This window comes from Phyllobates terribilis, unplaced genomic scaffold (genome assembly GCF_046119375.1).
Source record: "Phyllobates terribilis strain yellow unplaced genomic scaffold, ASM4611937v1 Scaffold_602__1_contigs__length_984359, whole genome shotgun sequence".
Classification (NCBI taxonomy): Eukaryota; Metazoa; Chordata; class Amphibia; order Anura; family Dendrobatidae; genus Phyllobates; species Phyllobates terribilis.
The window spans coordinates 469,063-495,229 of NW_027363362.1; the positions used below are offsets into that span (position 1 = coordinate 469,063).

Consider the following 26,167-nt stretch of genomic DNA (forward strand, 5'->3'; position numbering starts at 1 on the left):
ACTGCATTAAAGAAGGGGTGCACCGGTCCTGGAGATACTGCAATACCAGGTCAATGCGTGGAGTGGACAGAGCAAGCTCTTTTTCCATCTCCCTGTTCTAAAAATCCATTTAATATATGGTCCCCAGATAGGGGACGTATCAGATATTAAACTGATAAGAACAGATTTTTTTTTTTTAATTTGGCTATCCCCTGCAGAGGGATAAAACCGTTTATTAAAACTTTAACAAATTACAAGCATAATTACACAAATACCAAACGTTAAAAGACAAATGAAATTTACAAAACAAAAAAATACAAAGATTTTAAATAATTAGGTTCCATTGGTCAACAAGCCATTTTTTGGAAATATGTACATTCTTCTTTTTGTCAATTAAATAATAAGTATACATTTCACATAAACATAAACTTAAAACATCATTCACTGATAAAACATCTTGTTTAAAAATAGCAATGTTGCGCGCTTTCCAGAGAGATGACTTGGCGCAGTTCACTGTCTTCCAAGCCATTGTGTACTGGTCCATTGTGGGGCATTCCATAAGTCCGTATAGCACAGTTTTATATGTAAAGTCCTTGAGGTCTGCCACCCTTTCCAGTAGGGGGAGCAGTCTTCTCCAGAAATCCTTTGCAAAATTACATGTCCATAATAGATGTTCCACCGTTTCCTCTTCTTGGCATCCGGCTCTTGGGCAGATGGCAGACCTCACAAATCCTCTTCTGTATTGGAATGCCCGGCAAGGAAGACAGCGGTGCATGCAACTCCAAGCCAGATCTCTCTGTTCATTAAAAAGATAAAAAACGTTAATCATTTTCCAGATAGACATAGATTTGTCATCATCATATCTGTCAACATTACTTATTTCCTCACTTTTTCGTATTTCTTTAATTAGTTTCTTACTATTTCTTAATTCCTCTATTTTCTTAGTCCCTAAATTAAAATCGGACACTATTTTCCTTAAAATCTCATAATGCGTCGACAAATTAAAAGCATGGGGCACAGAAATATTAACTTCATACCATCCAAACTTTCTCATAAAAAATCCTGTATTAAAACGCATAAAAAAGGACCAATAGTGATTCTTAAAAAGGGCATTAAAACAGTAAACGAACAGATGGATTAAAAGAAACCTATTAAAATCTGGAAAATCTTTACCACCTTTTACTTTTGATTTCATCACGATTTCTCTTTTCAGCTTTTCCATTTTTGAGTTCCAAAAGAAGGTAAAACAGGTTTTGGTTATCTTTTTTAAAACATTAACAGGCGGGGGGAAAACCATGCTAAGATACAATAAAAGAGGTAAAATCACCATCTTTAAAACCAATACTTTACCCTCCATTGTAAGTCTCCTCATGTTCCACATACATATTTTCGTATTTACTTTCTGTGTAACTGTTTCCCAACTATTATAACCATCATTATTTTCAGTGAATGATATACCTAAAATGGAAATGGATTCGGAGACATTAATTGGTACATCACGTAAAATCATCCCCCCAACACTTAAAATGTTACACTTATTAAAATTGATTTTAAAACCAGAAGCTAGACAAAAGGATTGCACTTGATGGAGAGTGGCCGTAAGTGATGGTGCATCTGTACACAAGACCGCCACGTCATCCATGTAGCCTACAACCTTGGCCTCCAAACCACCGCTTCCAGGCAGAGGGACACCGCATATCTGTTTATTTTGGCGTATTGCACATAACATTGGTTCCAGTGCACAGATAAACAGTAGGGGGGACAGAGGGCATCCCTGTTTCACCCCTGACCGTAAAAATACCTCTTGTGTCTTAAAACCATTCACTAAAATCTTACTTGTACAATCCTTGTAAAATGCTTTAAGCGATAGTAAAAACCCTTCTGGTATGCCCATTTTCTCTAAAACTTTAAAAAGATAAAAGTGTGAGACACGGTCAAATGCTTTTTCAAAATCAATAGATAAAATCGCCATTTTCCCCTTTCTGTCTTTCACATCCTCAATACAGTCTTTCACTAAATTCAGATTGTCCCATATACTGCGCCCCGGCACCCCACACACTTGATTAGAATGAATAACTTTGCTGATGACTTCTTTTAGACGATTTGCACAAATTTTAGCCATTATTTTATAGTCACAATTTAAAAGTGTTATTGGTCTCCAGTTTTCTAATTTTGATTTATCGCCTTTTTTGTATAGGAGGGAGACTTCACCTTTCTTCCAGGAATTTAATAAAACCTTATTATTAAAAACCTCAGTAAACAAATAAAACAAATCATCTTTTAAAATATCATAAAAACATACATAAAATTCTATTGGGATGCCATCAGGACCAGGGACCTTTCCAGTTTTAAAACTTTTAATAGTTTTTAACACTTCTTGTTCCGTTAAAACTTGGGATAAAAACTCTTGGGATGCGGGATCTAAAACAGCTGTTAGTCCTTGCAGCGAATCATCCATTAATTTATTATCTATATTTTTTCCATTAAAAAGATTAGAAAAAAAAACCTCAACTTTACCCAGCATATTTTTTATATTATTCTCACCATCTATATGGTCAATTATCACTTTTTCTTTTTTATTTTTCCTAAAAAAATATCTGGAACACTTTTCATTTTCTTCTATATGTTGTACTCTAGAACGAAAAATGATCTCTTTTCCTTTTTGTTCTAGCCATTTTGAAATCTCTTCTTTTAAGTTTGAAATATCAAGTTGTACATCTATCCCATTGTCTCTGAGCTTAAATAATGTTTGTAGGCGGGTATTTAAAATTCTATATTCTTCATATTTTTCTTTGGCTCTACATATACTCTTTTTAATAAAAAAGTCTTTTATTTTTACTTTCATTCTATCCCACCATACACTCATAGTCTCATTTGTTTTTTTCCCTTTTCTACATTTCCTATAAAACTCAATAAAATCTGATAAAATCTGCGGGTCGGTTAAAAGGGATACGTTCATTTTCCAGCTTTTCTTACCACATTTTTTGTTGTCATTTACTTTTATGGTAAAGGATAAAAGTTTATGGTCTGAAAATATATTAGTTAAAACTTCACATTTGGCAGGTATTGTTTTATCTGAACCAAAAATAAAATCAATCCTAGAGCTACAATTAGCATTGCTCCAAGTGAAACCGGCGTCCTCTGGGCTGTCACTATGACACTCTTTATATATGTCTATCAATTTAGCATCTTTGACTATATCATGTAGCATACCTGAGGTTTTATCGTAGTTCCTGCTTACAGAGCTGGAGCGCCGGTTTTCACCTTTTAAAACACAATTAAAATCCCCTGCTAAGATAAAAGGTTCAGAGTTATTAATAAATAATGGTAAAAGATCAAGCATTTCGGCTCTTTCATTTTTCTCTGGGGATCCATAAAAATTTAAAAACTGCCATCTAATACCATCAATAAAAGCTTTCACTAATAAAATACGACCTGGTAAAATTTCCTGAATAAAATCAATTAAAACGTTCCCTTTAAAAAGTATGGCTACACCCGCTGATCCTGCAGCATTCGATCCGGACCAGACAGATGGCCCACACTTCCACTCATCTTTATATTTTTGAAATGACATTTCATGTGGGACATTACATTCTTGCAGAAAAAATACAGATGCAGTAAAACACGTAAAAAAATTAAAAAGAGTAGTTCTTCTCGTGTTAGATTTTATGCCTCTCACGTTGAGGGAAATACCTTTGAGTTCAGCCATCATTAGAAAATGTAGAAATTTTACTTAGGTAACTAAGAGCAACGGATTTACCTGTCCGATGAACCTGATCAGACCACTGGGCTTGTGCCTCCCTCCTCATCTGATAGTATCGTCACGAGAGTCTCCGTGGAGGAGGAAAGATTACCACATTTATATAAACCCGACGCTACACTGGCATAGCTCGGAGGGCTGGCTGGCAGAACCCGCTGGGTCTCCATTGGCTGGCCATGCAGTTCCTCATCAGGTGGGTCCCCGAGGGGTTCCGCCGCCCCTGTTTGACCTGTAGAAGGTCGTCCTATAGGAGGAGGTTGCGCACAAGGCAGAGCCTCTGACTCTTCAGAGGCAGCAAGATCCCGGTCCCCACCTGTAGCAGCGGAGACCGAAACCCCTGAGGGTCCAGCGTCCACGTCCCCTTCTGGAGAAGTGTCCATCTGTTCACCTCCTGCTGCCTCCTCCGAACCACCCTTTTTCTTTTTCTTAGGACCCACCTTTATCCACTCAGCGCCCTCAGCACTAGGAGACCCAGACTGGGCATGGGCTTCTGTGTCGGCCTTTTGCCGGTCCCTTTTGACCTTACCAGTAGTGCCCTTCTGCTCCTTCTCAGCCCTCCTTTTGGACTCCCGCAGGTCCTGCAGCCAGGTTTTGGGATTTGGTATTTTACCTGTCATAGACTCTGGAAACACTTCACTATTTGGTACGCCCTTATTGTCTCCAGAGGCTCCAGGTTGTTGTTCCTCCTCCTGAGGGGTGGTCTGATCTTTTGGTCCTTGGTCGGACGTCTTGGACTTCCCCTTTTGCTCATCTTCCCGAAATCTGTGAGGACAAGAAAAATAAAAGTGACCTGGAGTCTGGCAAAAACTGCATTTCTTTTCCTTAGGGCATTCTTTTGTCTCATGTTCTTCACTAGCACAATTTCTACATGATACATGACAGTTTTCTTTTGAATGACCATAGCGCCCACAATTTCTGCAATATACTGGCATCCCAGAAAAGAAGAAATCCCCATTTGTTTGCCCAATTTTGAAACGGGCAGGGGGGAGCCGTATACCACCTGGTGTATTTGGATCTCTTGTACACTTCACAAGGAATTTCCACTTAGATGTCCATATGTTATATTCGTTTAATATCTTCCCAATACATTTAACACTTTTAAAATAAATTGCTAGAAATGACATTACTTCTGGAGCAGAAACAAAGGGCGAAAATATTTTTACAATAACCAGTCTTACCTCATCCAGGACGTGCTCAACAATTTGTATCCCTTTCAAAACAGGACTATTATCAACTTTTTTTAACTTTTCTAGTACATCTCTAAAAATACCTTCTCCGGTGAATGTGATGTCATAGTCACCTCTTCTGGGATAATCCTGGATGGAGAGAATTTCATTCCTTTGTACGCCAAGAAGGTTCCTGAGCACGTCCTGGACTACATACCCTAATTTCCTCATATCCGAGCCACCCGCCGTGAAGTGAACTCGGATAGAGTTTTTTAGCCTCGCATAAAGAGGCACGAGGTTAGGGTCAACCTCCATGGAAAAACGCAACAAGGTTGCAAATTGCAGCCGCTTGCAATCTGCGCTCCCAGTGTTCTTGCAGCGAAAAACACCTGGAAGCTGGGGGATCGCAACTCGTTACCCTGGGACTAAGCCCTCTCCCTAATAGCAGCAAGCAGGTTAAGTCCACCAAAGTGGACGATCCTGCCAGGCCAAGGAGAGGGGTACCCGAGTGCCCTTCAACCAGAATCTCCTGCAATAAAGCACTTGATCGTAGCCAAAAGGCCGAGAAGCGATAACCAGAATTGGTTTCAAACTACGGAGCCACCCAAGGATCCTGAAAAGTCCATTTGTGGAGATGAGCTCCTGGACTCCCGTTAAGAAGACATGTTGTCAACCTCTAGATCCCTTACATGCCTGCACTTTTCGGCTTGCTGCTGCTGCAATCCACGCGTTTTAGATCTGCATAACTCCACCTCTTTAAACACAGCACCTTCACCCCCTGCTGTTCCCACCCGCCTCAACACCGTTGGAAGGGAGGAGAACCAATTAAGGCGGGGGGTGGGGTGGAACGAGCAGCTGTCTACCCTTAGCAGGAGGGCTCCTGATTACATACCTCTCCTGCTGCTGCTGCTGCTGGCTGTCCAGCAGCAGACTGAAGGTGGCTGCTGCTGTGCACAGGTATATAAAGGCTCAGAGCCTATTATGACACGCGCAGCCACCGTTCCATTGCCACATTCCATCTACTGCAGGCAGGATACCTGGCTGGCTGAATGTCGCTGAGAAGCTCACAGAGACCGCCATAAGCAACAGTTTAACAGAATGCCACAGACTAATCAACCAAACTTTTTGGGTTGGGTTCTCTTTTATAGTCTGCAGGCATTAAATGAAAGAAGTCAGTGTTCCAGCAGAGGGAGACAACGTTTCAGAAAAGGCATTGTAGCAAACCAAAAAAGAAATTTTAAGCGCAGCAGAGTAACCAGCGCACATACCTGTTAGCTCAGGTAAGTTTAAAAGGCTGCTGTTGATAACAAGGGCATTTGCTAAATAGATGGTGTGTGTGCAACAATATACTGAAAGGTCAATTATATTGTGCAGCTTATCTCACCACCTGTAGTTATTTAGGTGAAAGCTCCAAAATGCTTGCCTAATATGTCTGTTTATCCAAAAGGAAGTAAAAAGGGAGAGCTAGAAAGATAGCATTGCATCACATTACATGGCAATGCAATGCACAGTTGCTGAAGTTGAACCAAAATGAGCTTGTAATCTGGCTTCTGCAACTTTGAACATGAAAAATCCAATGAGGAGAAGAAAAGCAAAGCCAAAGAGTCCATCCCAAAATCCGACAAACAAGCAAAATGAACAAAAAACATTGAATTAAATTCTTTCTGATTTTAGAAACTGCATTAAAGAAGGGGTGCACCGGTCCTGGAGATACTGCAATACCAGGTCAATGCGTGGAGTGGACAGAGCAAGCTCTTTTTCCATCTCCCTGTTCTAAAAATCCATTTAATATATGGTCCCCAGATAGGGGACGTATCAGATATTAAACTGATAAGAACAGATACTACACTTGATCTTAGCCAAAAGGCCGAGAAGCGATAACCAGAATTGGTTTCAAACTACGGAGCCACCCAAGGATCCTGAAAAGTCCATTTGTGGAGATGAGCTCCTGGACTCCCGTTAAGAAGACATGTTGTCAACCTCTAGATCCCTTACATGCCTGCACTTTTCGGCTTGCTGCTGCTGCAATCCACGCGTTTTAGATCTGCATAACTCCACCTCTTTAAACACAGCACCTTCACCCCCTGCTGTTCCCACCCGCCTCAACACCGTTGGAAGGGAGGAGAACCAATTAAGGCGGGGGGTGGGGTGGAACGAGCAGCTGTCTACCCTTAGCAGGAGGGCTCCTGATTACATACCTCTCCTGCTGCTGCTGCTGCTGGCTGTCCAGCAGCAGACTGAAGGTGGCTGCTGCTGTGCACAGGTATATAAAGGCTCAGAGCCTATTATGACACGCGCAGCCAGCGTTCCATTGCCACATTCCATCTACTGCAGGCAGGATACCTGGCTGGCTGAATGTCGCTGAGAAGCTCACAGAGACCGCCATAAGCAACAGTTTAACAGAATGCCACAGACTAATCAACCAAACTTTTTGGGTTGGGTTCTCTTTTATAGTCTGCAGGCATTAAATGAAAGAAGTCAGTGTTCCAGCAGAGGGAGACAACATTTCAGAAAAGGCATTGTAGCAAACCAAAAAAGAAATTTTAAGCGCAGCAGAGTAACCAGCGCACATACCTGTTAGCTCAGGTGAGTTTAAAAGGCTGCTGTTGATAACAAGGGCATTTGCTAAATAGATGGTGTGTGTGCAACAATATACTGAAAGGTCAATTATATTGTGCAGCTTATCTCACCACCTGTAGTTATTTAGGTGAAAGCTCCAAAATGCTTGCCTAATATGTCTGTTTATCCAAAAGGAAGTAAAAAGGGAGAGCTAGAAAGATAGCATTGCATCACATTACATGGCAATGCAATGCACAGTTGCTGAAGTTGAACCAAAATGAGCTTGTAATCTGGCTTCTGCAACTTTGAACATGAAAAATCCAATGAGGAGAAGAAAAGCAAAGCCAAAGAGTCCATCCCAAAATCCGACAAACAAGCAAAATGAACAAAAAACATTGAATTCAATTCTTTCTGATTTTAGAAACTGCATTAAAGAAGGGGTGCACCGGTCCTGGAGATACTGCAATACCAGGTCAATGCGTGGAGTGGACAGAGCAAGCTCTTTTTCCATCTCCCTGTTCTAAAAATCCATTTAATATATGGTCCCCAGATAGGGGACGTATCAGATATTAAACTGATAAGAACAGATACTACACTTGATCTTAGCCAAAAGGCCGAGAAGCGATAACCAGAATTGGTTTCAAACTACGGAGCCACCCAAGGATCCTGAAAAGTCCATTTGTGGAGATGAGCTCCTGGACTCCCGTTAAGAAGACATGTTGTCAACCTCTAGATCCCTTACATGCCTGCACTTTTCGGCTTGCTGCTGCTGCAATCCACGCGTTTTAGATCTGCATAACTCCACCTCTTTAAACACAGCACCTTCACCACCTGCTGTTCCCACCCGCCTCAACACCGTTGGAAGGGAGGAGAACCAATTAAGGCGGGGGGTGGGGTGGAACGAGCAGCTGTCTACCCTTAGCAGGAGGGCTCCTGATTACATACCTCTCCTGCTGCTGCTGCTGCTGGCTGTCCAGCAGCAGACTGAAGGTGGCTGCTGCTGTGCACAGGTATATAAAGGCTCAGAGCCTATTATGACACGCGCAGCCAGCGTTCCATTGCCACATTCCATCTACTGCAGGCAGGATACCTGGCTGGCTGAATGTCGCTGAGAAGCTCACAGAGACCGCCATAAGCAACAGTTTAACAGAATGCCACAGACTAATCAACCAAACTTTTTGGGTTGGGTTCTCTTTTATAGTCTGCAGGCATTAAATGAAAGAAGTCAGTGTTCCAGCAGAGGGAGACAACGTTTCAGAAAAGGCATTGTAGCAAACCAAAAAAGAAATTTTAAGCGCAGCAGAGTAACCAGCGCACATACCTGTTAGCTCAGGTGAGTTTAAAAGGCTGCTGTTGATAACAAGGGCATTTGCTAAATAGATGGTGTGTGTGCAACAATATACTGAAAGGTCAATTATATTGTGCAGCTTATCTCACCACCTGTAGTTATTTAGGTGAAAGCTCCAAAATGCTTGCCTAATATGTCTGTTTATCCAAAAGGAAGTAAAAAGGGAGAGCTAGAAAGATAGCATTGCATCACATTACATGGCAATGCAATGCACAGTTGCTGAAGTTGAACCAAAATGAGCTTGTAATCTGGCTTCTGCAACTTTGAACATGAAAAATCCAATGAGGAGAAGAAAAGCAAAGCCAAAGAGTCCATCCCAAAATCCGACAAACAAGCAAAATGAACAAAAAACATTGAATTCAATTCTTTCTGATTTTAGAAACTGCATTAAAGAAGGGGTGCACCGGTCCTGGAGATACTGCAATACCAGGTCAATGCGTGGAGTGGACAGAGCAAGCTCTTTTTCCATCTCCCTGTTCTAAAAATCCATTTAATATATGGTCCCCAGATAGGGGACGTATCAGATATTAAACTGATAAGAACAGATCAGGTTTCAACATATTTTATTATGTGCGTAAAAGATGGTTTACAATCAAAAACAGCAACACAAACAATACATTAATAAAACACAGAATTCCACCCATAAAAACCCCATATACGATTAGCATCCCTCCTCCCAATACATTTGACATCCCTCAAGTAATAAATATACATCTGACTAAAAGCAATTTTAAGACAATCCTTCACAGAAATAGCATCACGTTTAAAAAGTAAAATATTGCGTGCCTTCCAAAGGGCGTCTTTAAAACAGTTAATCATACACCAACATATACAATACTGTTGAGGGGTCGGACATTTAAAAAGGCCATATAAAACATATTCATGGTTAAAATCTCTTAAACCGCAAGTCCATTTTAAAAGAATCCCAACTTTGTGCCAAAGTTCCTGTGCAAATGGGCAATTCCACATAAGGTGCAAGGTGGTTTCGTCATTAACACATGAGTCTCTGGGGCATTTTGCTCTGGCCACCAGGCCTCTCCTGTGTTGAAACTCTCTGGTGGGGAGGCACTGGTGGACCACCATCCATGCGATGTCCTTATGTCCATTTGCTAAGAATTTCCCGAAGACATTCTTCCAAACTTGCTTCGATCTCTCTTCTGAGAAATTTACTATGGGGGTCACATCTTCATTCCTCCTCAGAAAAGATAAAAGCTTCTTGCGGTCTTTAAAAATGTCCATATTAAAATCACCAAGGCTATAAAATCGAACAGTCTTTTCTAAGATTGCTTGGTGTTTGGGGGGGCATAGTAAAACAGGGGAATTCAACGACAACTTAAACCATCTTTTAAAAATCATCCCACAAGTATATTTTAAAAAATAACTTAGCGCACTATTACCATTAAAATGTTTGAAACAAAAGCAGAAATAATTTAAATACAAATAAATATGTAAGTCGGGGACATCCCTTCCGCCGTTCATTTTATTCTTCCTCATTATTTCTCGCCTTAATTTTTCCATTTTGGAGTTCCATAAAAACATAAAGATCATCCTAGTCATTTTTTTAATTAAAACATCAGAGGGGGGGTACACCATAGCTATATACAGTATGAGGGGTAACAACACTGATTTTATAATTAAAATTTTCCCCTCCATTGTTAGGGACCTCAAACCCCAAAATGATATTTTCTTTGACATTTTTTCTATGACATTCTCCCAGCTTTGAGTTCCCACATTCTCCTCGTTAAAAACAACTCCAAGAATTTTTACATTGTCTCGTTTTATAGTGAGCTGCGGGAGTTGGGCGGTGTCCCAGGATCCCAAAGTCAGACATTCAGATTTATTTAAATTAAGTTTAAAACCGGATGCCTGGGAAAAAAATTCAATGCGCAACACCGCCCTCCGGAGGGAAGCAGGGTCCACGCACACAACCGTCACGTCATCCATGTAGCCAAAGACTCTCACATCACTGCCACCTCCGCCAGGAACAGGAACCCCTCTAATCACTTTGTCTTTCCTTATTGCGCTCAGCAGGGGCTCCATGGCGCAGATGAACAGGATGGGCGACAAGGGGCATCCCTGCTTCACTCCGGACTCAAGGGGAACTCCATCTGTTAAAAAGCCATTAAGAGAAATTTGACTAAAACAATTTTTATATAAAATCTTAATACAATTTAAAAGCATATTAGGGATACCCATTCTTTTTAAAACTCTAAAAAGAAATCTATGAGAGACTCTATCGAAAGCTTTTTCAAAATCTAGGGCTAAAAGAGCTACATTTTGACCCCGGTCTCTGGAATACCAAATTACATCCCTTAATACGTTTAAAACCTCTGAAATACTTCTGCCTGGTACACTACAAACCTGCTCAGGCTGGATTAGTTTGGCAATGACATTCCTGAGCCGGTTTGCAACCACCTTAGCAAGTACCTTGTAATCAACGTTTAGGAGAGTTATGGGTCTCCAATTCGATAGAGCACTGCGATCACCTTTTTTATATATCAAAGACACCACTCCTCTCCTCCACGAAAATGGCAACTGTTCAGAAATAAAAACTTCTTTAAAAAGCATAAAAAGGTCCTCTTTTAAAATGTCCCAAAAAGTAAGGTAAAATTCTACAGGTAGTCCGTCACACCCAGGTGCTTTACCCTTAGAGAAACTTTTAAAAACATAAAATAATTCCTCTAAAACAATATCGCGTTCTAAAAACTCCTGGTCTGTAAAATTTAACTTAAAATCGAGATCATTAAGAGCATCAGATAAAAAGGACTCATCTATACACTTTTTACTAAAAAGATGCTTATAAAAGTTAAAAGTAGCATTCAACATTCCCTGCATAGATGTTTCACCCTCTAGATTTGTGATCACTTCTCTTTTATCCATGACTTTTTTGAAGAAGAAGCGAGAGCACTTCTCCCCCTCCTCCAAGTGCTGCACTCTAGAGTTAAAAATAATCTCTTTCCCCTTTGTGTCTATGCAGTTCTGGATTTCAGTTTTTAGGCTAGCAATATCATCTCCCACCTCCACCCCTAGCTCTTTGAATTTAAAAAGTGTTTGCAGTTTGGTGTTAAGATCACTAAAACATCTTTTTTTCTCTCTAGCTTTACGTCTCCCTGCTTTTATAAAAAACATTCTGACTTTTTTTTTCAAATTTTCCCACCAGGTTACCATAGGGGCATCAGAAGGTTTTTGTCGCCGCCAGGCTTGATAGGCTTTACCAAAGTCTTGTCGAATCAGAGGGTCCTCCAGCAGGTAAGTACTTAGACGCCAGAGGCCCCTGTTGACCCTCTGTTCATCCCGGTACTCTAGGTGCACCTCCAAGCCCTTATGGTCAGAAAATATATTTGATGTTAAAACACATTTTACAGGGTTAAAATCATCTGATAGGAAAATAAAATCGATCCTGGAGGACACCCCTCTTCCGGACCACGTATAACCAGGGTCCGTCGGCAGGAGTGACCTCCACGCATCGCATAATTTAAAATCAGTTATAAAATCTTTCAATAGATGACATGACTTATCCAATTTGCGTAAAGGGTCACCCCCCGCTCGTTGTTCACTAGCACAAAGACAATTAAAATCACCCCCTACGATCAGGGGAGATGACCCAGTACAGTACAATGGCAATATCCCAAATAAATTAATTCTCTCTTGCTTATCAGGGGGAGCATAAATATTCATTACACGTAGGGTAAAACCATTAAATTTAAAATGCACTAAAACCACTCTGCCTGGTACTATTTCTGTGACAGCATTTACAGTAATATTTCTCCCACGACAGAGGAAGCCCACCCCCGCTGACTTGTTGTCATTGGAGCCAGACCAGATGGAGGGCCCCAGTCTCCAATCTGTCTTGATGTCATTATAATTTAGTGCATGTTGTATCCCGCATTCCTGTAATAAACAAATGTCAAAGTCAGCGGTTTCTAAATACTTGAATAGAGCAGCCCTACGAACTGGGCTCTTTAATGACCTCACATTCAGTGAGACAAGTCTTAATGTCGGCATTCATAGGTCAGGGTGGTGGATCTTCCATGAGGACACCTGACTCAAAGCCCTGTATGTCAAATTGCTCCAGGACATCCGGGCTAGAGGACCCAAACGACTCGATATTCTGTGAGCCGGCGGTTGCCCCCTCGTAGGTCACGGTTCCCAGCCACATTCCAGGAGACACTGGGGCTTCGACATTCCGTCTCTTTTTCGGGGCAGACTCCACTAGGTCACTGGTGCAGTCCTCCTCTTCCTCCACCTCCTCCAGGGGGAGAGACTGGTCCATCAGGATAAGATCACCAACACCGATTCCCTGATGTTCGCCACCTAGAAGCAAAGCCCCCTCATCTGGCTGGCTAATCGCCCTGGAAGATCCTGAGGCCATCGCTGCGTGGTCCCCTGTAGCCAACCGCACAGGGGCACCACCCTCCAGCCCAACAGGATCGGTATCGGGAACCATCGACACGGAGGATTCCCTCCCAGAAGGAGGACCCCTCCGCTCCGGTCCATGCGAGGTCCGCCCATCGTTAAGGGACTTCGATGCAGGGGCCGCCCCAGAGGGGCCTCCGGCTCCCTGCTCCATCCCAGCCTTCTCGCCCTTCGAACCGCCCTCCGACGCCGGCCCGCCAGTGAAGACCGGCGGGCGCATCGGCTCAGCTGCAGAAGATGCAGCTTCTGCGTAGGTCCTGGTCCTGGTCCTGTTGGGGCATCCTCGGAACATGTGCCCCGCCTCACCACAAAGATTGCATTTCCTCCCAGCGGGACAGTCCTTCATTAAATGTCCGTAACAGCTGCAATTATTGCAGCGGTCTACTTTCCTGCCTGTGCAGGACGTTTGGGTATGACCCATTTGTCCACAGTTCCTGCAACATACCGGCATTCCAGGGTAAAATAAGTAGCCTCTGCTCTTACCGATCACAAATGTTGAGGGAGGGTGTAGCATTCCTCCCACTCCGCTTGGGTCCCTCTTTAGACGGGCCATGTACCTCCTCTTGCCGCACCAGAAGCCTACCGCGTTCTTCACAGTGCCCAGGTATCTCAGATCGTCACAATAACGGATAAGGTAGGTCGAGATGTCTGCAGCTTCCACAAAGGGGTTCGGGAAATGCACCACGATAGGGATCTCGTCATAGGCATACAAGAGACAAAAGGTTAGTCCATCCAATTCATCCAAGTAGTTTTTCTCATTTACCTTTTGTACGAGTTGGTGACAGCATCCCTGGCTCTTGAAGGTGATGGTGTAAGTCCCCTTGTACTCATTGTCCTGGAAGCAGAATATGTCTTCCCGCCGAAACTCCAGAACTCCAAGCAGAATCCTATGGCAGATGTAATCCAAATTCTTCTCCGTCCTCGATCCTGCTCCAACTTCAATCCTCACGGTGTTCCGCATCCGGGCATCACCCGATGAATATGTGAGCGTTGCCGGCATCCTTCACTCAGGAACGTACCGACTCTTCTCTCTGAAAGGCGCAAGCCTTCATGGGATCCCTTCCCGTTGCTCCCGGACTAATCCTTCCTCCCAATAGCAGCAGGGGGGTTAAGTCCCTCCGAAAAGGAACGATCCCCCCAGGCCGAGAGAAAGGGTACCAAGAGCACCTCACAGGCAAGACCACACAGGTAAACCTGATAGATCATGCCAAAAGGCCGAGAAGCGATAACCAGAATTGGTTTCAAACTACGGAGCCACCCAAGGATCCTGAAAAGTCCATTTGTGGAGATGAGCTCCTGGACTCCCGTTAAGAAGACATGTTGTCAACCTCTAGATCCCTTACATGCCTGCACTTTTCGGCTTGCTGCTGCTGCAATCCACGCGTTTTAGATCTGCATAACTCCACCTCTTTAAACACAGCACCTTCACCCCCTGCTGTTCCCACCCGCCTCAACACCGTTGGAAGGGAGGAGAACCAATTAAGGCGGGGGGTGGGGTGGAACGAGCAGCTGTCTACCCTTAGCAGGAGGGCTCCTGATTACATACCTCTCCTGCTGCTGCTGCTGCTGGCTGTCCAGCAGCAGACTGAAGGTGGCTGCTGCTGTGCACAGGTATATAAAGGCTCAGAGCCTATTATGACACGCGCAGCCAGCGTTCCATTGCCACATTCCATCTACTGCAGGCAGGATACCTGGCTGGCTGAATGTCGCTGAGAAGCTCACAGAGACCGCCATAAGCAACAGTTTAACAGAATGCCACAGACTAATCAACCAAACTTTTTGGGTTGGGTTCTCTTTTATAGTCTGCAGGCATTAAATGAAAGAAGTCAGTGTTCCAGCAGAGGGAGACAACGTTTCAGAAAAGGCATTGTAGCAAACCAAAAAAGAAATTTTAAGCGCAGCAGAGTAACCAGCGCACATACCTGTTAGCTCAGGTGAGTTTAAAAGGCTGCTGTTGATAACAAGGGCATTTGCTAAATAGATGGTGTGTGTGCAACAATATACTGAAAGGTCAATTATATTGTGCAGCTTATCTCACCACCTGTAGTTATTTAGGTGAAAGCTCCAAAATGCTTGCCTAATATGTCTGTTTATCCAAAAGGAAGTAAAAAGGGAGAGCTAGAAAGATAGCATTGCATCACATTACATGGCAATGCAATGCACAGTTGCTGAAGTTGAACCAAAATGAGCTTGTAATCTGGCTTCTGCAACTTTGAACATGAAAAATCCAATGAGGAGAAGAAAAGCAAAGCCAAAGAGTCCATCCCAAAATCCGACAAACAAGCAAAATGAACAAAAAACATTGAATTCAATTCTTTCTGATTTTAGAAACTGCATTAAAGAAGGGGTGCACCGGTCCTGGAGATACTGCAATACCAGGTCAATGCGTGGAGTGGACAGAGCAAGCTCTTTTTTCATCTCCCTGTTCTAAAAATCCATTTAATATATGGTCCCCAGATAGGGGACGTATCAGATATTAAACTGATAAGAACAGATCAGGTTTCAACATAATTTATTAAGTGCGTAAAAGATGGTTTACAATCAAAAACAGCAACACAAACAATACATTAATAAAACACAGAATTCCACCCATAAAAACCCCATATACGATTAGCATCCCTCCTCCCAATACATTTGACATCCCTCAAGTAATAAATATACATCTGACTAAAAGCAATTTTAAGACAATCCTTCACAGAAATAGCATCACGTTTAAAAAGTAAAATATTGCGTGCCTTCCAAAGGGCGTCTTTAAAACAGTTAATCATACACCAACATATACAATACTGTTGAGGGGTCGGACATTTAAAAAGGCCATATAAAACATATTCATGGTTAAAATCTCTTAAACCGCAAGTCCATTTTAAAAGAATCCCAACTTTGTGCCAAAGTTCCTGTGCAAATGGGCAATTCCACATAAGGTGCAAGGTGGTTTCGTCATAAACACATGAGTCTCTGGGGCATTTTGCTCTGGCCACCAGGCCTCTCCTGTGTTGAAACTCTCTGGTGGGGAGGCACTGGTGGACCACCATCCATGCGATGTCCTTATGTCCATTTGCTAAGAATTTCCCGAAGACATTCTTCCAAACTTGCTTCGATCTCTCTTCTGAGAAATTTACTATGGGGGTCACATCTTCATTCCTCCTCAGAAAAGATAAAAGCTTCTTGCGGTCTTTAAAAATGTCCATATTAAAATCACCAAGGCTATAAAATCGAACAGTCTTTTCTAAGATTGCTTGGTGTTTGGGGGGGCATAGTAAAACAGGGGAATTCAACGACAACTTAAACCATCTTTTAAAAATCATCCCACAAGTATATTTTAAAAAATAACTTAGCGCACTATTACCATTAAAATGTTTGAAACAAAAGCAGAAATAATTTAAATACAAATAAATATGTAAGTCGGGGACATCCCTTCCGCCGTTCATTTTATTCTTCCTCATTATTTCTCGCCTTAATTTTTCCATTTTGGAGTTCCATAAAAACATAAAGATCATCCTAGTCATTTTTTTAATTAAAACATCAGAGGGGGGGTACACCATAGCTATATACAGTATGAGGGGTAACAACACTGATTTTATAATTAAAATTTTCCCCTCCATTGTTAGGGACCTCAAACCCCAAAATGATATTTTCTTTGACATTTTTTCTATGACATTCTCCCAGCTTTGAGTTCCCACATTCTCCTCGTTAAAAACAACTCCAAGAATTTTTACATTGTCTCATTTTATAGTGAGCTGCGGGAGTTGGGCGGTGTCCCAGGATCCCAAAGTCAGACATTCAGATTTATTTAAATTAAGTTTAAAACCGGATGCCTGGGAAAAAAAATCAATGCGCAACACCGTCCTCCGGAGGGAAGCAGGGTCCACGCACACAACCGTCACGTCATCCATGTAGCCAAAGACTCTCACATCACTGCCACCTCCGCCAGGAACAGGAACCCCTCTAATCACTTTGTCTTTTCTTATTGCGCTCAGCAGGGGCTCCATGGCGCAGATGAACAGGATGGGCGACAAGGGGCATCCCTGCTTCACTCCGGACTCAAGGGGAACTCCATCTGTTAAAAAGCCATTAAGAGAAATTTGACTAAAACAATTTTTATATAAAATCTTAATACAATTTAAAAGCATATTAGGGATACCCATTCTTTTTAAAACTCTAAAAAGAAATCTATGAGAGACTCTATCGAAAGCTTTTTCAAAATCTAGGGCTAAAAGAGCTACATTTTGACCCCGGTCTCTGGAATACCAAATTACATCCCTTAATACGTTTAAAACCTCTGAAATACTTCTGCCTGGTACACTACATACCTGCTCAGGCCGGATCAGTTTGGCAATGACACTCCTGAGCCGGTCAGCAACCACCTTAGCAAGTACCTTGTAATCAACATTTAGGAGAGTTATGGGTCTCCAATTCGCTAGAGTACTGCGGTCACCTTTTTTATGTATCAAAGACACCACTCCTCTCCTCCACGAAAATGGCAACTGTTCAGAAATAAAAACTTCTTTAAAAAGCATAAAAAGGTCCTCTTTTAAAATGTCCCAAAAAGTAAGGTAAAATTCTACAGGTAGTCCGTCACACCCAGGTGCTTTACCCTTAGAGAAACTTTTAAAAACATAAAATAATTCCTCTAAAACAATATCGCGTTCTAAAAACTCCTGGTCTGTAAAATTTAACTTAAAATCGAGATCATTAAGAGCATCAGATAAAAAGGACTCATCTGTACACTTTTTACTAAAAAGATGCTTATAAAAGTTAAAAGTAGCATTCAACATTCCCTGCATAGATGATTCACCCTCTAGATTTGTGATCACTTCTCTTTTATCCATGACTTTTTTGAAGAAGAAGCGAGAGCACTTCTCCCCCTCCTCCAAGTGCTGCACTCTAGAGTTAAAAATAATCTCTTTCCCCTTTATGTCTATGCAGTTCTGGATTTCAGTTTTTAGGCTAGCAATATCATCTCCCACCTCCACCCCTAGCTCTTTGAATTTAAAAAGTGTTTGCAGTTTGGTGTTAAGATCACTAAAACATCTTTTTTTCTCTCTAGCTTTACGTCTCCCTGCTTTTATAAAAAACATTCTGACTTTTTTTTTCAAATTTTCCCACCAGGTTACCATAGGGGCATCAGAAGGTTTTTGTCGCCGCCAGGCTTGATAGGCTTTCCCAAAGTCTTGTCGAATCAGAGGGTCCTCCAGCAGGTAAGTACTTAGACGCCAGAGGCCCCTGTTGACCCTCTGTTCATCCCGGTATTCTAGGTGCACCTCCAAGCCCTTATGGTCAGAAAATATATTTGATGTTAAAACACATTTTACAGGGTTAAAATCATCTGATAGGAAAATAAAATCGATCCTGGAAGACACCCCTCTTCCGGACCACGTATAACCAGGGTCCGTCGGCAGAAGTGACCTCCACGCATCGCATAATTTAAAATCAGTTATAAAATCTTTCAATAGATGACATGACTTATCCAATTTGCGTAAAGGGTCACCCCCCGCTCGTTGTTCACTAGCACAAAGACAATTAAAATCACCCCCTACGATCAGGGGAGGTGACCCAGTACAGTACAATGGCAATATCCCAAATAAATTAATTCTCTCTTGCTTATCAGGGGAAGCATAAACATTCATTACACGTAGGGTAAAACCATTAAATTTAAAATGCACTAAAACCACTCTGCCTGGTACTATTTCTGTGACAGTATTTATAGTAATATTTCTCCCACGACAGAGGAAGCCCACCCCCGCTGACTTGTTGTCATTGGAGCCAGACCAGATGGAGGGCCCCAGTCTCCAATCTGTCTTGATGTCATTATAATTTAGTGCATGTTGTATCCCGCATTCCTGTAATAAACATATGTCAAAGTCAGTGGTTTCTAAGTACTTAAATAGAGCAGCCCTACGAACTGGGCTCTTTAATGACCTCACATTCAGTGAGACAAGTCTTAATGTGGGCATTCATAGGTCAGGGTGGTGGATCTTCCATGAGGACACCTGACTCAAAGCCCTGTATGTCAAATTGCTCCAGGACATCCGGGCTAGAGGACCCAAACGACTCGATATTCTGTGAGCCGGCGGTTGCCCCCTCGTAGGTCACGGTTCCCAGCCACATTCCAGGAGACGCTGGGGCTTCGACATTCCGTCTCTTTTTCGGGGCAGACTCCACCAGGTCACTGGTGCAGTCCTCCTCTTCCTCCACCTCCTCCAGGGGGAGAGACTGGTCCATCAGGATAAGATTACCAACACAGATTCCCTGATGTTCGCCACCTAGAAGCAAAGCCCCCTCATCTGGCTGGCTAATCGCCCTGGAAGATCCTGAGGCCATCGCTGCGTGGTCCCCTGTAGCCAACCGCACAGGGGCACCACCCTCCAGCCCAACAGGATCGGTATCGGGAACCATCGACACGGAGGATACCCTCCCAGAAGGAGGACCCCTCCGCTCCGGTCCATGCGAGGTCCTCCCATCGTTAAGGGACTTCGATGCAGGGGCCGCCCCAGAGGGGCCTCCGGCTCCCTGCTCCATCCCAGCCTTCTCGCCCTTCGAACCGCCCTCCGACGCCGGCCCGCCAGTGAAGACCGGCGGGCGCATCGGCTCAGCTGCAGAAGATGCAGCTTCTGCGTAGGTCCTGGTCCTGGTCCTGTTGGGGCATCCTCGGAACATGTGCCCCGCCTCACCACGAAGATTGCATTTCCTCCCAGCGGGACAGTCCTTCATTAAATGTCCGTAACAGCTGCAATTATTGCAGAGGTCTACTTTCCTGCCCGTGCAGGACGTTTGGGTATGACCCATTTGTCCACAGTTCCTGCAACATACCGGCATTCCAGGGTAAAATAAGTAGCCTCTGCTCTTACCGATCACAAATGTTGAGGGAGGGTGTAGCATTCCTCCCACTCCGCTTGGGTCCCTCTTTAGACGGGCCATGTACCTCCTCTTGCCGCACCAGAAGCCTACCGCGTTCTTCACAGTGCCCAGGTATCTCAGATCATCACAATAACGGATAAGGTAGGTCGAGATGTCTGCAGCTTCCACAAAGGGGTTCGGGAAATGCACCACGATAGGGATCTCGTCATAGGCATACAAGAGACAAAAGGTTAGTCCATCCAATTCATCTAAGTAGTTTTTCTCATTTACCTTTTGTACGAGTTGGTGACAGCATCCCTGGCTCTTGAAGGTGATGGTGTAAGTCCCCTTGTACTCATTGTCCTGGAAGCAGAATATGTCTTCCCGCCGAAACTCCAGAACTCCAAGCAGAATCCTATGGCAGATGTAGTCCAAGTTCTTCTCCGTCCTCGATCCTGCTCCAACTTCAATCCTCACGGTGTTCCGCATCCGGGCATCACCCGATGAATATGTGAGCGTTGCTGGCATCCTTCACTCAGGAACGTACCGACTCTTCTCTCTGAAAGGCGCAAGCCTTCATGGGATCCCTTCCCGTTGCTCCCGGACTAATCCTTCCTCCCAATAGCAGCAGGGGGGTTAAGTCCCTCCGAAGAGGAACGATCCCCCCAGGCCGAGAGAAAGGGTACCAAGAGCACCTCACAGGCAAGACCACACAGGTAAACCTGATAGATCGTGCCAAAAGGCCGAGAAGCGATAACCAGAATTGGTTTCAAACTACGGAGCCACCCAAGGATCCTGAAAAGTCCATTTGTGGAGATGAGCTCCTGGACTCCCGTTAAGAAGACATGTTGTCAACCTCTAGATCCCTTACATGCCTGCACTTTTCGGCTTGCTGCTGCTGCAATCCACGCGTTTTAGATCTGCATAACTCCACCTCTTTAAACACAGCACCTTCACCCCCTGCTGTTCCCACCCGCCTCAACACCGTTGGAAGGGAGGAGAACCAATTAAGGCGGGGGGTGGGGTGGAACGAGCAGCTGTCTACCCTTAGCAGGAGGGCTCCTGATTACATACCTCTCCTGCTGCTGCTGCTGCTGGCTGTCCAGCAGCAGACTGAAGGTGGCTGCTGCTGTGCACAGGTATATAAAGGCTCAGAGCCTATTATGACACGCGCAGCCAGCGTTCCATTGCCACATTCCATCTACTGCAGGCAGGATACCTGGCTGGCTGAATGTCGCTGAGAAGCTCACAGAGACCGCCATAAGCAACAGTTTAACAGAATGCCACAGACTAATCAACCAAACTTTTTGGGTTGGGTTCTCTTTTATAGTCTGCAGGCATTAAATGAAAGAAGTCAGTGTTCCAGCAGAGGGAGACAACGTTTCAGAAAAGGCATTGTAGCAAACCAAAAAAGAAATTTTAAGCGCAGCAGAGTAACCAGCGCACATACCTGTTAGCTCAGGTGAGTTTAAAAGGCTGCTGTTGATAACAAGGGCATTTGCTAAATAGATGGTGTGTGTGCAACAATATACTGAAAGGTCAATTATATTGTGCAGCTTATCTCACCACCTGTAGTTATTTAGGTGAAAGCTCCAAAATGCTTGCCTAATATGTCTGTTTATCCAAAAGGAAGTAAAAAGGGAGAGCTAGAAAGATAGCATTGCATCACATTACATGGCAATGCAATGCACAGTTGCTGAAGTTGAACCAAAATGAGCTTGTAATCTGGCTTCTGCAACTTTGAACATGAAAATTCCAATGAGGAGAAGAAAAGCAAAGCCAAAGAGTCCATCCCAAAATCCGACAAACAAGCAAAATGAACAAAAAACATTGAATTCAATTCTTTCTGATTTTAGAAACTGCATTAAAGAAGGGGTGCACCGGTCCTGGAGATACTGCAATACCAGGTCAATGCGTGGAGTGGACAGAGCAAGCTCTTTTTCCATCTCCCTGTTCTAAAAATCCATTTAATATATGGTCCCCAGATAGGGGACGTATCAGATATTAAACTGATAAGAACAGATACTACACTTGATCTTAGCCAAAAGGCCGAGAAGCGATAACCAGAATTGGTTTCAAACTACGGAGCCACCCAAGGATCCTGAAAAGTCCATTTGTGGAGATGAGCTCCTGGACTCCCGTTAAGAAGACATGTTGTCAACCTCTAGATCCCTTACATGCCTGCACTTTTCGGCTTGCTGCTGCTGCAATCCACGCGTTTTAGATCTGCATAACTCCACCTCTTTAAACACAGCACCTTCACCCCCTGCTGTTCCCACCCGCCTCAACACCGTTGGAAGGGAGGAGAACCAATTAAGGCGGGGGGTGGGGTGGAACGAGCAGCTGTCTACCCTTAGCAGGAGGGCTCCTGATTACATACCTCTCCTGCTGCTGCTGCTGCTGGCTGTCCAGCAGCAGACTGAAGGTGGCTGCTGCTGTGCACAGGTATATAAAGGCTCAGAGCCTATTATGACACGCGCAGCCAGCGTTCCATTGCCACATTCCATCTACTGCAGGCAGGATACCTGGCTGGCTGAATGTCGCTGAGAAGCTCACAGAGACCGCCATAAGCAACAGTTTAACAGAATGCCACAGACTAATCAACCAAACTTTTTGGGTTGGGTTCTCTTTTATAGTCTGCAGGCATTAAATGAAAGAAGTCAGTGTTCCAGCAGAGGGAGACAACGTTTCAGAAAAGGCATTGTAGCAAACCAAAAAAGAAATTTTAAGCGCAGCAGAGTAACCAGCGCACATACCTGTTAGCTCAGGTGAGTTTAAAAGGCTGCTGTTGATAACAAGGACATTTGCTAAATAGATGGTGTGTGTGCAACAATATACTGAAAGGTCAATTATATTGTGCAGCTTATCTCACCACCTGTAGTTATTTAGGTGAAAGCTCCAAAATGCTTGCCTAATATGTCTGTTTATCCAAAAGGAAGTAAAAAGGGAGAGCTAGAAAGATAGCATTGCATCACATTACATGGCAATGCAATGCACAGTTGCTGAAGTTGAACCAAAATGAGCTTGTAATCTGGCTTCTGCAACTTTGAACATGAAAAATCCAATGAGGAGAAGAAAAGCAAAGCCAAAGAGTCCATCCCAAAATCCGACAAACAAGCAAAATGAACAAAAAACATTGAATTCAATTCTTTCTGATTTTAGAAACTGCATTAAAGAAGGGGTGCACCGGTCCTGGAGATACTGCAATACCAGGTCAATGCGTGGAGTGGACAGAGCAAGCTCTTTTTCCATCTCCCTGTTCTAAAAATCCATTTAATATATGGTCCCCAGATAGGGGACGTATCAGATATTAAACTGATAAGAACAGATACTACACTTGATTTTAGCCAAAAGGCCGAGAAGCGATAACCAGAATTGGTTTCAAACTACAAAGCCACCCAAGGATCCTGAAAAGTCCATTTGTGGAGATGAGCTCCTGGACTCCCGTTAAGAAGACATGTTGTCAACCTCTAGATCCCTTACATGCCTGCACTTTTCGGCTTGCTGCTGCTGCAATCCACGCGTTTTAGATCTGCATAACTCCACCTCTTTAAACACAGCACCTTCACCCCCTGCTGTTCCCACCCGCCTCAACACCGTTGGAAGGGAGGAGAACCAATTAAGGCGGGGGGTGGGGTGGAACGAGCAGCTGTCTACCCTTAGCAGGAGGGCTCCTGATTACATACCTCTCCTGCTGCTGCTGCTGCTGGCTGTCCAGCAGCAGACTGAAGGTGGCTGCTGCTGTGCACAGGTATATAAAGGCTCAGAGCCTATTATGACACGCGCAGCCAGCGTTCCATTGCCACATTCCATCTACTGCAGGCAGGATACCTGGCTGGCTGAATGTCACTGAGAAGCTCACAGAGACCGCCATAAGCAACAGTTTAACAGAATGCCACAGACTAATCAACCAAACTTTTTGGGTTGGGTTCTCTTTTATAGTCTGCAGGCATTAAATGAAAGAAGTCAGTGTTCCAGCAGAGGGAGACAACGTTTCAGAAAAGGCATTGTAGCAAACCAAAAAAGAAATTTTAAGCGCAGCAGAGTAACCAGCGCACATACCTGTTAGCTCAGGTGAGTTTAAAAGGCTGCTGTTGATAACAAGGGCATTTGCTAAATAGATGGTGTGTGTGCAACAATATACTGAAAGGTCAATTATATTGTGCAGCTTATCTCACCACCTGTAGTTATTTAGGTGAAAGCTCCAAAATGCTTGCCTAATATGTCTGTTTATCCAAAAGGAAGTAAAAAGGGAGAGCTAGAAAGATAGCATTGCATCACATTACATGGCAATGCAATGCACAGTTGCTGAAGTTGAACCAAAATGAGCTTGTAATCTGGCTTCTGCAACTTTGAACATGAAAAATCCAATGAGGAGAAGAAAAGCAAAGCCAAAGAGTCCATCCCAAAATCTGACAAACAAGCAAAATGAACAAAAAACATTGAATTCAATTCTTTCTGATTTTAGAAACTGCATTAAAGAAGGGGTGCACCGGTCCTGGAGATACTGCAATACCAGGTCAATGCGTGGAGTGGACAGAGCAAGCTCTTTTTCCATCTCCCTGTTCTAAAAATCCATTTAATATATGGTCCCCAGATAGGGGACGTATCAGATATTAAACTGATAAGAACAGATACTACACTTGATCTTAGCCAAAAGGCCGAGAAGCGATAACCAGAATTGGTTTCAAACTACGGAGCCACCCAAGGATCCTGAAAAGTCCATTTGTGGAGATGAGCTCCTGGACTCCCGTTAAGAAGACATGTTGTCAACCTCTAGATCCCTTACATGCCTGCACTTTTCGGCTTGCTGCTGCTGCAATCCACGCGTTTTAGATCTGCATAACTCCACCTCTTTAAACACAGCACCTTCACCCCCTGCTGTTCCCACCCGCCTCAACACCGTTGGAAGGGAGGAGAACCAATTAAGGCGGGGGGTGGGGTGGAACGAGCAGCTGTCTACCCTTAGCAGGAGGGCTCCTGATTACATACCTCTCCTGCTGCTGCTGCTGCTGGCTGTCCAGCAGCAGACTGAAGGTGGCTGCTGCTGTGCACAGGTATATAAAGGCTCAGAGCCTATTATGACACGCGCAGCCAGCGTTCCATTGCCACATTCCATCTACTGCAGGCAGGATACCTGGCTGGCTGAATGTCGCTGAGAAGCTCACAGAGACCGCCATAAGCAACAGTTTAACAGAATGCCACAGACTAATCAACCAAACTTTTTGGGTTGCGTTCTCTTTTATAGTCTGCAGGCATTAAATGAAAGAAGTCAGTGTTCCAGCAGAGGGAGACAACGTTTCAGAAAAGGCATTGTAGCAAACCAAAAAAGAAATTTTAAGCGCAGCAGAGTAACCAGCGCACATACCTGTTAGCTCAGGTGAGTTTAAAAGGCTGCTGTTGATAACAAGGGCATTTGCTAAATAGATGGTGTGTGTGCAACAATATACTGAAAGGTCAATTATATTGTGCAGCTTATCTCACCACCTGTAGTTATTTAGGTGAAAGCTCCAAAATGCTTGCCTAATATGTCTGTTTATCCAAAAGGAAGTAAAAAGGGAGAGCTAGAAAGATAGCATTGCATCACATTACATGGCAATGCAATGCACAGTTGCTGAAGTTGAACCAAAATGAGCTTGTAATCTGGCTTCTGCAACTTTGAACATGAAAAATCCAATGAGGAGAAGAAAAGCAAAGCCAAAGAGTCCATCCCAAAATCCGACAAACAAGCAAAATGAACAAAAAACATTGAATTCAATTCTTTCTGATTTTAGAAACTGCATTAAAGAAGGGGTGCACCGGTCCTGGAGATACTGCAATACCAGGTCAATGCGTGGAGTGGACAGAGCAAGCTCTTTTTCCATCTCCCTGTTCTAAAAATCCATTTAATATATGGTCCCCAGATAGGGGACGTATCAGATATTAAACTGATAAGAACAGATACTACACTTGATCTTAGCCAAAAGGCCGAGAAGCGATAACCAGAATTGGTTTCAAACTACGGAGCCACCCAAGGATCCTGAAAAGTCAATTTGTGGAGATGAGCTCCTGGACTCCCGTTAAGAAGACATGTTGTCAACCTCTAGATCCCTTACATGACTG

At 43.5% G+C, this 26,167-nt stretch overlaps 9 non-coding genes across 9 annotated transcripts; all 9 read right to left on the reverse strand.

Moving 5' to 3' along the window:
• Positions 1-12: 12 nt before the first annotated feature.
• On the reverse strand, positions 13-203 carry LOC141233674 (U2 spliceosomal RNA). The gene has a single exon (XR_012299740.1). It is a non-coding gene; the product is annotated as a U2 spliceosomal RNA (small nuclear RNA).
• A 6,390-nt stretch (positions 204-6,593) lies between these two features.
• On the reverse strand, positions 6,594-6,784 carry LOC141233717 (U2 spliceosomal RNA). Its single transcript, XR_012299761.1, has one exon. It is a non-coding gene; the product is annotated as a U2 spliceosomal RNA (small nuclear RNA).
• A 1,115-nt stretch (positions 6,785-7,899) lies between these two features.
• LOC141233721 (U2 spliceosomal RNA) lies at positions 7,900-8,090 on the reverse strand. Its single transcript, XR_012299762.1, has one exon. It is a non-coding gene; the product is annotated as a U2 spliceosomal RNA (small nuclear RNA).
• A 1,115-nt stretch (positions 8,091-9,205) lies between these two features.
• Positions 9,206-9,395, reverse strand: LOC141233682 (U2 spliceosomal RNA). The gene has a single exon (XR_012299745.1). It is a non-coding gene; the product is annotated as a U2 spliceosomal RNA (small nuclear RNA).
• Positions 9,396-15,570: 6,175 nt separating this feature from the next.
• On the reverse strand, positions 15,571-15,760 carry LOC141233664 (U2 spliceosomal RNA). Its single transcript, XR_012299732.1, has one exon. It is a non-coding gene; the product is annotated as a U2 spliceosomal RNA (small nuclear RNA).
• Positions 15,761-21,935: 6,175 nt separating this feature from the next.
• Positions 21,936-22,126, reverse strand: LOC141233722 (U2 spliceosomal RNA). Its single transcript, XR_012299763.1, has one exon. It is a non-coding gene; the product is annotated as a U2 spliceosomal RNA (small nuclear RNA).
• A 1,115-nt stretch (positions 22,127-23,241) lies between these two features.
• On the reverse strand, positions 23,242-23,432 carry LOC141233638 (U2 spliceosomal RNA). The gene has a single exon (XR_012299711.1). It is a non-coding gene; the product is annotated as a U2 spliceosomal RNA (small nuclear RNA).
• Positions 23,433-24,547: 1,115 nt separating this feature from the next.
• LOC141233723 (U2 spliceosomal RNA) lies at positions 24,548-24,738 on the reverse strand. The gene has a single exon (XR_012299764.1). It is a non-coding gene; the product is annotated as a U2 spliceosomal RNA (small nuclear RNA).
• A 1,115-nt stretch (positions 24,739-25,853) lies between these two features.
• Positions 25,854-26,044, reverse strand: LOC141233724 (U2 spliceosomal RNA). The gene has a single exon (XR_012299765.1). It is a non-coding gene; the product is annotated as a U2 spliceosomal RNA (small nuclear RNA).
• Between the last annotated feature and the right edge of the window lie 123 nt (positions 26,045-26,167).